A 12,049-nucleotide genomic window follows, 5' to 3' on the forward strand; every position below is an offset into this window, starting at 1 on the left:
AATCTTTCGAAGATCATCCGCTAGAAGTGACGTTCTAGTGTCCTCCATCACAAGTTTATCACCCACAAGCATCAATGTTTGTACTAGGTTCTCGTAAGACTTTGGCAATGAAAGAAGTAGTAGAAGTGCTTGATCCTCATCATCTACATCCACATCTATGTCCTTCAAGTCCGATATGATCCTATCAAACTTGTTGACGTACTCCCGGATTGGTGTACCTTCATCCATCTTGCAAGTATACAATTTGGACTTCAAGTAGATCCGATTTGTTAGAGTCTTCGTCATGAAGTTTGCCTCCAACTTTGTCCACACCTCCGCCGCCGTTACCTCACTATCAACCAAAAAAGCAACATCTCTTTCAAGTCAAAGAATGATAGACGCTCGTGCCTCAAGATCTAGCTCTTCCCAATCCTCGTCCGACATATCAACGTGCTTCTTCTCCTTTCCCGCCAATGCCTTGTGCAACTTTTGAGAAATCAACAAATTTTTCATTTGCATTCTCCAATATGAAAAATCATTCTTCCCATTGAATTTTTCTATCTCATACTTCCCAATCTTCACCATTCCTCTAGTAGACATGATTTACTCACTTGTTTACCGAAAATAAATCACAAAAGTTCACTTGGGAATTTTCACAAACACCTTGTGCACAACAAAGTTCAAGCAACTCACCACAAAATCGAAGCTTAACCACCTTGATTTAGGATGTAGCTCTGATACCAAATTGTTGGGAAAACACCTCCCAATGAATGCCCAAAGATCAAACTAAGTTGGCAAAGTGAAAATTTCCAATATGCTTGAAGAACAAGAAAATGAGAAAGAAATGAATTCCAATGGAATATATGATAATCAATGTGTTTGGATTACTTGAACAAGCCTCAAGTTAATCCCCAAGAAAGAAAATACCTTTGAATTTATACCCAAGATGAACAACCTTCAATCTTGTAAAAATTCTCTCCAAAGTTTTCTCTCTTTTCTCTCTAGGTCTTGTGTTTTTGAGAAGGGGGGAAAAATGGCTTTAAATAGCCTATCGGGGCGCCTAGGCGCCATGCAACGATTTTCCTCCAGCACTCGGGGCGCCTAGGCGCCACTCTCGCCAGGTTTCTGTCTGCCTAAACATACGGAGCGCCTGGCGCCTAGGCGCCAGGTTTCTGTCTGCCTAAACATACGGGGCGCCTGGGCGCCATGTGAGTGGCGCCTAGGCGCCATGTTTCTGCCGGAGAGGCAGAAACTGGGCGCCTAGGCTCCCACTCCTGGCGCCTGGGCGCCCCGGTAGAACCCAGCAAAACCAGCACTTCAGCTTCTCTTCTTCTCACACAATGGTATCTAGAAACTTAAACCATAGTATAATCAGTAAGTTTCTCTTTCATTACCAAAAAACAAGATTGGCTTCCACCTCTTGAGACGAGAAAATTAGGATGGTTGAATCAGTTGTTGAGATGCTTTATTCTTTTGATTTAAGCACTGTTGTCTTACAAGAGATTGTTTGGGATGCTAAGAGTTTCTTCACATGTAAACATAAGCAAATGCTGCAGGTACAAGTTGGAGAGTATGATTGGTTTGCAATTAGATCAAGCAACACTAGACGATTTGCTTGTTCCATCTCCAGTCCGGGCACATTACCTGTACGATGTAAATCTTGTTATTAGGCTCGTGAAATCATTTCTTGCCAAAGGAGTATGGTGTTTGCCATTGAGTCGACTGAAGAAAGTGGCGAGCTTAGTAGATTTATATATAGCTGAAGTAGCTCCCGATCCTCACCTGAAACCATCGAAGTTCTTGGCTCTAATTAGGGCCCTGCCGGACTCTGCTAGAGACTCTTTTGATGGAATCTACCATTCCGTAGATTTGTATCTAGAGGTATGTTATATATATATACTGTGAATTCTCGTGGAAATGTATATCACAGATTTGATTGCACATGCAGAAAATGATGATTTAATTTCTTGATAGTGATACTTATTTATATAGTTCATCTCTCGGGAAATGACTTAATGGAAAGCTCATTCCTGTGCTTTATTCTTATGTTTGACAATTAATGTTCCAGGTTCATTCAGGGTTGTCCGAAGAACAAAAAATGAGAGTCTGTAGTGGACTAGATAATGAGAAACTATCATCCGAGGCCTTAAACCTCCTCTCTTCAAACACAAAATTCCCATCAAAATCTGCAGTCGGAGCCCTTAACTTTCAGCAGCGCAGACTCAAAAACTTGCTTCAACGCACAAACCAACCAAATAGCTTTACCAACTCTCCCATTTTTAACGAAACAGAGCGCACAGGTAGGAAAGACGAAAGCCATGATCAAATTGTGCTTTATGCAGGAAATCTCGATTTCTCAACCGAGAATGAGAGGATCAGAGCACATTTACAGGGCATGCAATGGAGAGCGCTGGAATTGGAAAAGTTTTGCAGGAAAATGCAAATTCAGATGACAAAGATGATGAAATCAAGATTATCAAACCAAAGCAATGCTAAATCTGTACCTAGACTTTGTTCATGAAATAAATTTGTATCTCCATTTTTACATGTATGTGTACTGTGTACATAGTCTGGGACATATTCTTTTCCTTTATTTTCTGTATCATAAAAAGTGGTTTGAGGAAAATGGCTTTTACAGAGAATGAAGTATTGGCTGTATAGTATAAGTATGAGAAAAAGCTGTGTTTTATTCCTGCGGAAACTGATTATTCTCTGAAAAGATGAGTTTGAGCAAAAAATGGTACAGTAAGGTTAAGTCCCTTTTCAATACCATTATCATCTTGGGACAATCCGTGACGTTGGGCGACAAATGGTCTGTAGAAATACTCATCAGAGTCGGAGGAATTTTACTAGGACCATGCTACACAAACATAATGGTTAACATGCGGGATGACAGAACACTTACACCTCAAGGGTCGGGCATTATTTTATTCACGCGGGGTCCACGATCCATGTGAGGGTTGGTCACTCATTCGGTCACCAGAATTCGGGCACTTCAGCATTTTCCATTTTACTATTCTATCTGACTCTGGATCGTTGCTTCTCATAAACACTGTTGCACTGGGCCTGCACAGCTTGATACTTTCACCTTGCTGTGGACCATTCTTTGTTTGAGCATCTTCAATGTTGGGTCCATCAATCTTAGGAATTTTAAGGTCCTTAAACAAATTTTTTTACAAGTATAGTAATACTAAATACTTGAATAAATTGCATTTTTATATTCAAACGAAGACATTGTTGAAATATCGACGTTCGACCCTAAGATCACCTAGAGGGGGTGAATAGGCGAATATCGCGGAATTAAAATTACGAAGTAAAAGCAACAAGTCACTTTTTAATTGTTTTAGATGTTTAATCAATCAAGTCAATTTTATCCTATGTTGAATTATTACAATAGTCAATAAAATAGTAAAGACACATGATTTGTTGACGGATAAAATCCTTCATAGGATTAGAAATCCCGGGGATCAAGCCAGTAATTTCAACTATGAATAATAAGATTTTACAGTATGATCTAGCTTAGAAAACTCACTAGACTTGCTGATATAATTCTTGCAATCTACAAGATCCCGCTAAAACATATTTCAGTCATACCTTTTTCCTATTATATGAAGTTGTCTATCATTACAAGTAAAAGAGCTATTTGTAACGTTCAAAAAATGTTGTTGACAGTCTTTAGCAATGTTCAGATATTTGTTATAAATCTCAATATTGTCGTAGAATAAAAGGATACAACAATATTTTTTGAATGTTGCTAATAACATTTTTGCAATATTTTTTGAATGTTGCGAATAAAATTTTGCAACGTTTTTTTAGCATTGCTAGTAACATTTTTGCAAAGTTTCTTGAACGTCGCAAATAAAACACCACAAATAGTTCAATGGACAAGTTCGCCTCCATTGTTTCTTAATTTTGATGCTAAGAGTCCATTTTTTGGCCTAGGGTTTGGCATGTTTAGTACATTGTAGAATTATTATTTAGGTGGCCAGAAGTTGAAAGACTACCTATTTACTTGACATTAACATCAAAATTAGATATATTCTATGAATGGCTATTTTGATATTTATTATTTTTTAAAATAAAGTAAAATCATATTTAAATCATTTCCCCAGATTAACTAGGCGATGCCCATAACAAGTGAACCATTCATATCAATTTCTTTTGAATAAATGAACTTAAGAAATAAATTATTGTACTGTTATCAAACTTTTGTGAAAGATTAAGGGATCACATCGGTTTAATGTGCAACAAAGATGGAGGGCCTTGGTGAATTTGTGGAACCGAGCATGAGTCAAAGATACAAAATCACGATGAAGTTCATATGATCAATTTGTCCAAATCCAACTCATCTAATTTCTCTACTATCTCCATTTCCTAGTGTTTAAAAAGAAAAAAATATTGTAAATCGTTCGATGGATAAGTTCCCCTCCATTGTTTCCTAATTTTGATGCTAAGAGTCCATTTTCTAGGGTTTGGCATGTTTAGTACATTGTAGAACTATTATTTAGGTCGATAGAAGTTGAAAGATTACCTATTTACTTGACATTAACATCAAAATTAGTTTTTAATATATTCTATGAATTGGTATTTTGATATTTATTAATTTTTAAAATAAAATAAAATCATATTTAAATCATGTCCCCAGTTTCACTAGGCGATGTCTATAACAAGTGAATCATTCATATCAATTTCTTTTGAATAAATGAACTTAGGAAATAAATTACTATACCTTTATCAAACATTTGTGAAAGATTACGGGATCACATCGGTTTAACATGCAACAAAGATATCCTTGTTTCAAATTGAGGGCCTCGGTGAATTTGTGGAACCGAGCATGATTCAAAGATACAAAATCATGATGAATTTCATATGATCAATTTGTTCAACCCCAACTCATCTAACTTCTCGACTATCTCCATTTCCTAGTGTTTAAAAAGAAAAAATATCGCAAATCATTCAATGGACAAGTTCCCCTCCATTGTTTCCTAATTTTGATGCTAAGAGTCCATTTTTTTGGCCTAGGGTTTGGCATGTTTAGTACATTATAGAATTATTATTTAGGTGGCCAGAAGTTGAAAGATTACCTATTAACTTGACATTAACATCAAAATTAGTTTTTAATATATTCTATGAATTGCTGTTTTATATTTATTATTTTTTAAAATAAAATAAAATCATATTTAAATCATATTCTCAAATTAACTAGGCGATGCCCATAACGAGTCAACCATTCATATCGATTTCTTTTGAATAAATGAACTTAAGAAATAAATTATTATACTGTTATCAAACTTTTGTGAAAGATTAAGGGATCACATCGGTTTAACGTGCAACAAAGATATCCTTGTTTCAAATTGAGGGCCTCGATGAATTTGTGGAACCGAGCATGAGTCAGAGATACAAAATCACGATGAATTTCATATGATCAATTTGTTTAAACCCAACTCATCTAACTTCTCTACTATCTCCATTTCCTATTGTTTAAAAAGAAAAAGTATCGTAAATCATTCAATGGACAAGTTCCCCTCCATTTGTGCCGGTTCTTTTGAGTAATATATTTGGAAATGAATAATTTCTCCCATGTCTTTGCATAAAAAAAAATAAAAATATTTGTTCTCTCCTAGAAAGAATTTTTTGTTTCCTAATTTTGATGCTAAGAGTCCATTTTTTGGCCTAGGGTTTGGCATGTTTAGTACATTATAGAATTATTATTTAGGTGGCCAGAAGTTGAAAGATTACATATTTACTTGACATTAACATCAAAATTAGTTTTTAATATATTCTATGAATTGCTATTTTATATTTATTATTTTTAAAATAAAATAAAATCATATTTAAATCATGTTCTCAGATTAAATAGGCGATGCCCATAACAAGTAAACGAATCATATCAATTTCTTTCGAATAAATGAACTTAAGAAATAAATTATTATACCGTTATCAAACTTTTGTGAAAGATTAAGGAATCACATCGGTTTAACGTGCAACAGAGATATCCTTGTTTCAAATTGAGGGCCTTGGTGAATTTTGTGGAACCGAGCATGAGTCAACATTTGAAGCCACCACTAATAGTGAGTTTCAAAAAGGCTATATATGTGCATTATTATGAAGCTGCACAATGTTAAACGATTTGAGTATCGTTGTCAATGTGTTGCACACTTTTTTTTTTTGGCAATCTTGAAAATTAATGATGTAATAAATGAAAATTGTCCTTGGGAAGGAAAAAAGTGTGGTGTGTATATATATATATATATATCTTCCCATAGATTATGAGCATAATAAGCATAGCTGGAAAATTGTGTTCTTTGTGTTCCTTGTGTCATATTAATTTAGATGACACATACTATCCAACTTCTACCCCTTTGTTCCTCTTTCATTAAAAACCTTCCCAAACAAATTGTGACTATTGGTAACATGGAACGAAAGTGGCAAATATGTTGTGTGGCAAATGAACAAACTAACTACTTGAGTACAAATCAACAGTCCTGTCATTATAATCCGAGTTATTGGACTCATGAGTTCATAATGTCTCTCATGGACGATAGTGGGGAAATACATTCTTTCTTCCTTATTAAATCTTGTCTTTTAACATATCCTTCATGTGTAGACTAGATTTATTTGTTACTATGCACATTTCTGACAGCTATTTATAATTTATTTTTACTCAATCCAATCAATATTTATTCTTATATTTCATTAGACCTATAAGTACTATCTGCTTATTCACCATTATCTATTCATAATTCAAACCAATGATAAACAACTCCAAAACACATAATAAAATTTTCACAAATAGCTGAATGAGGAGACGTTAACTCATCTCTTTTCTATCACTAATACCATGTTAAACTATTTATATAAATTTTAAGTTATAAGAGAGGAACCATATTAATCATTTGAATATTTTCTTTAACTGTTTAACATATTATAATATTTAATATTACACTTTGTGTTTTCTTTTTATCTTGTTCATATATTATGTGTTGCATATGGAGGGAAGTTATAAAGTTGAGTAATCTTGGAAAAGGAAGTGAGATACATGCTTGACGATGAAAGTATGGAGCCATTGGTTGTTCTTGGATTAATTGATAATATTCAATATCTAGGTTTGAGATACCGCTTGAGAAAGAGTACAAACCATGCCTTGACCAACGTAATTAAAACCGATCATTCTCGGCTGGTTCGACCGATGAAATCGGGCTCAAAATCCGGTCGATTAGGTAAAAAAAACTCATCGATTTAAAAATCAATTAAATGCGTGACCGTCGGTTTTATGAAAACCATTGACCTGTTTTCTGTTTTTCCATTCCCATCATGTTATTTTAGGATTTTAGCAGATGTAAAGATGGATGAAGCTTATTGGTTAAAAAAAAAAAAAAAAAAAAGGTTGTCGTACAAGTGGAGTTGGTAGCTTATCTTTGAACTTTAATTGGCTTAAATATATGTATGAACATAAGATTATTTTTGTTGTTAAATTTGCATGTGATCCGTCGTTGTCAAAGCTTATGTTCAGTGAACTTGTAGACTCCTAAATATAATAACACTGAAATGTTTTGGATATGTTATTAATTCAGACAAAAACTACTACTTAGAAAATTTAATATCCTAATTTTCTTTCTTATCATGAATTCATATTTCTTTGTTTTCGTCTCATCATTGTTGAGTGTATTTTATCCTGTTATCTTTTCATATTAATAATTGGTACGAATGTTTTTTTTTTAAGTTGTCATTCGAACACACTGAGTTCATGAATTCGAGTTTCGTTTTAAGCTATTTATGAAGATTTCGAGTGTTGAAACGTTAAAAAATGAGTTCGATATACGCAAGGAAATAAAAAGTAAGTAATTAAATGTAATTTTTCTTTAACATATACTTTTAAATGAGTTGGTCTTATATAATCAAAATGAACATTTTCATTTGCACCAACTATTCGTTATTATTAAACTTTTAGTAGATGTTATAAAGGTAGTAAAAAACAAAGGAAAAAGAGGAGGGGAAAAAAAAGAAAAAAGCCACCAGGGTGTTAAATTACAACATTTCTAGCACTATAGGCAGGTACTCTACTATGCATTTGACCTACCTTTGTGGGACAAGTGGAGTTTGATAGCTTTCTTTGTTCTTTCATTGGCTTAAACCTTTGAAAATAGGATAAATTGCATTTTCTTTTTTTTGATATCCTTGTACGTCATCCATCGCAAACGACAACTTTATAAATAGAAAATGTTTTAAACGTGGGATTTAATTAATTTTCCTCCTATGAAGTTTCTCTGTTCACATAGTAACTACTTTAATAAATTGAATTTTATTTATCCTTTAGACTTTCTATCATAAATTATATTTTTATTTGCTTCATCGTTGTAGAGTATATTTTATCTTCTTATCCTTTTGAGTCATGCTACTTATCCTGAGCCACATGAGCTGGAGATTTCCAAGGGGGACATGTGTCTTCCCTGGAAATTTCGGGCCCACTTTCAAAACCCTCTTTTTAATGTACTTGGTATAAGTATTCTGTAGTTTAACTTGCTATCGAGCACACTAAGGTCATGTATTTCGAGTTCTGTTTTAACCTACTTACGAAGGTTTCGAGTGTTGGAACGTCGAAAAATGAGTTTGACCTACCCAAAGAAATAAAATATTGATAAATAAATATATTCTTTTTTTTAATATGTGCTTCAAAATAAGTTGGTCCTAAATAATCAAAATGAGTAGACTTTTAGTAGATGTTATTAATACGGTGGAAAACAAAGAAAAATCAAAGGTATTAAATTACAAGCTTTCTAGCACGAGGCAGGTACTCTACTGATGCAATTGACCTACCTTGCAGGACAACTGGAATTTGTAGCTTTCTTTGTTCTTTCCTGTGCTTAAACCTTTGAAAATAAGACAAATTGTATTTGTCGTCACCCTTGCATGTCATCCATCGTGAACGAACTGGAGAGCCCAGAACATACTTCCAATTTTAATAACATTAAAATGCTTTGAACGTGTGATTTAATTAGTTTTATTCCTATAAATTTTATATGTTCACATAATAACCATTTTTTTAGAAAATTGAATATAACTTATTTATTTTAGACTTCATTGATTTTTTTTTTAATGTGCTACTCCAGCAGACCAACTAGAGATGACAAAAATACCTGTCAAACCTGTGGACACTGTCCGATCTCACTTAATAGGGTAATTGATCCCGCCACGAGACAAGTATGGGGTGGGTACGGGTATTAGGGGCCCCTCCCCTTTTATATATATATATATATATATATAAAGAATTCAATACTTTAAATGGAAAAAACTCCACGAATTTTCATTAATTCTAATAGAAGATGGTGACTAAAATTATCTAACAAATATAATAAATAACAAAAATCTTATTTTACCAAATATATTTAAATAATTTAACTTTTAAAAATGAATTAATTAAAAAAATTTAATAAATATATTATTGTCTCACTTGAATGAATGGAACAATAAAATGAATTATAAAAAATTAAAAATAAATAAATAAACAGGTACGTAAATGGGGCAACCGTCCCGCCACGCCTTGAATAGGTAACGAGACAGGTATGGAACCAAAAAATGCTCGGCTTGCCCTTCGTCTTGACTGAACTCGCCCCATTGCCAACTCTAAGACCAACGTTATGCATTAAAGTTTCGATTCAACCTATTTACAAAGGTTCCAGCTCTTAGTTCATTTACGAAGAAATTAGTCATACCTACACATGAGAATAAAATATTTAAAAATAAATGTTATCCTTTTTTAACATTTGCCTTTTATGACACAGTTTGTCTCTCATTTTTTTTAAAAATTTATTTTTCTACATATTTATTTTTAATCACACTTCACACAATAAAATATTTTACAGGTAAACTTAATTTTTTTTTATTATTTTACAATCACATATTCTTGAAAAATTCATTATTCAGGACAATATTTTTCAAAAAAAAAAAAAACTACGAAAATGGACTAAATGAGTTAGCCTCAAATGGTCAATATTAAATAGTAAACATGACGATAGATGCATGACGATGATGTAACAGGTGGGAGTGACTCCACTGATTGATTTGACCTAGCTTCCTTATGGGACAAATAGTTTAATGAAAAATTCAATAGATTTCTTACATCTTTGAAGATAAGACTATTTTTAAATTTTATTTTATTTTATTACCGTCGCATGTTGCATGTGACCATGTTCAAAGACGTGAATGAGCTGGAGTCTCCAAAACATGCTAGTTATCTTTTTAGGAATCTTCTATGTTCAGACAAAAAGTACATTATTTGTGTTAAGGATCAGATAATTTCTCACAGTTTCAGAACTCGAATAACAAACGCGCTTTGAACAATAAATTTTTTTATCTTTAAAAGAAGACTATAGAGTCAATAAAAATGTGAAAAAAAAAATAAAGATAATTTATATAATTTGTCATTTTCAAGTCCTATGTATAAAATATTATCATAAAACCTATGCACCGTGCTTATATATATTCCTACCCAAAGACAGTGGGCATACATAATAAGAACTGTGTTCCCTGTTGCATCATCATTTAAAGATGGCGAACACTGTCCAACTCTTACCCCTCAACTCCTCTTTTGTTCAAAACCTTCCCAAAGACAATTTAAGAGAAGTTATTTGTAATGTCGAACAAAAGTGGCAAATACGTTGTATTGCCAACAAACAAACAAACAACTCAATTACTAAACGAGACTCTAGCTATTACAAGCCAAGCTCCTGGAGTCATGAGTTCATGATGTCTATGGGAGATGATCCCCAGGTATTGGATTCTATTTTTTTTTTTTTTTTACTTTTTTACTTTACTTCTTGAGGGTAGTATTTTTTTTTATATTATAATTATTTAAGATGGAGCTCTTAACGAAAAGTACTCGACTTGTTTAAATTTCAATTCATTACATTTATTTGATGTTAAGGAAAACCGCAAAGGCGTCGAGAATTTGACTTGAGCATAATATCCATTAATTTAAAATGAAATAAAATGAAAAAATGCGACATATTTAGAAGTGAAACATAAAATCTGACCTCTATACAAGACTAATGAACAAAATTTGAAATCAAACTTTTGTTGAGGATTGTGTTAATATTTGCATGCAGAAGAATGTTCCAAAGGAGAGTAGCATAAGGAAGTTGGAGGAGGCAGTGAAATACATGATTGATGATGAAGGTATGGAGCCATTGGACACACTTCAATTAATAGATGAAATTCAACATCTAGGCTTGGGATATCGTTTCAGAGAGAGTACAAAATGTGCCCTCGGCAGAATTATACGTTCAGGAAAAGTTATGAAGAAAATGGACCATAGTATTCATACTTGTGCTCTCTACTTCACCCTCCTTAGACAACATGGATATGAGATTTCTGCAGGTACGTAGTCAGTCATGCATGATTTTGTCTTCTAAATTAATGAAAAGAGTTTATAGATTTTGTTCCAAAAATATATATACAAAACATGAAAGTATTTAACTAAAAAAGTAATGCTAGGATCATCAAATTTATGTGACATTGAATGATTTCAAGAGTCTACATTTAATTGGATCTATCATCTAATGTTATTGTGATGTCATATAGGCTGATAAGATCATGACAGCAATATTATTCTAACTAGAATCAATGTATAAAGTATAGGAAAACTCAAGGCAAAAGTGAATGCTTATTTTTTAATATATTTCTCAACTACAAACGAAGGATTCAGGAAACAGCCAAAGTGCATAGATTAAGAATCTTATGTCCATTTGTTTCCCAATATTCCTTAAAGAATCTTTCCTATGTTTTGTCCTAAATAGCTGGCTTTCATCTCGTGCTCAGATATTTTCGAGAATTTCCAGGACCACAATGGCAACTTCATGGGAAGCCTGGCCCAGGATGTTCCAGGATTGTTAAGGTTGTATGAAGCTTCACATGTGGCATATACTGGAGAGAATATATTAGACGAGGCAAGAGAATTCACAACTATGAACCTCAAAGAAATGCTGGGAAAAATTGACATGAAAATGGGTGCACGAGTGAGACATGCCTTGGAAATTCCATTTCAGTGCAGAATGCAGAGGCTAGAAGCCAG

The 12,049-nt window shown here is 33.3% G+C and overlaps 2 pseudogenes; both read left to right on the top strand.

Annotated features, from left to right (window-relative positions):
• Positions 1-2,621, top strand: part of LOC111383798 — a 7,315-nt pseudogene extending 4,694 nt beyond the window's left edge.
• A 7,887-nt stretch (positions 2,622-10,508) lies between these two features.
• The window catches only part of LOC111383802, a 4,186-nt pseudogene continuing 2,645 nt past the window's right edge, over positions 10,509-12,049 (top strand).

Source organism: Olea europaea, unplaced genomic scaffold (assembly GCF_002742605.1).
Source record: "Olea europaea var. sylvestris unplaced genomic scaffold, O_europaea_v1 scaffold2762, whole genome shotgun sequence".
Taxonomy (NCBI): domain Eukaryota; kingdom Viridiplantae; phylum Streptophyta; class Magnoliopsida; order Lamiales; family Oleaceae; genus Olea; species Olea europaea.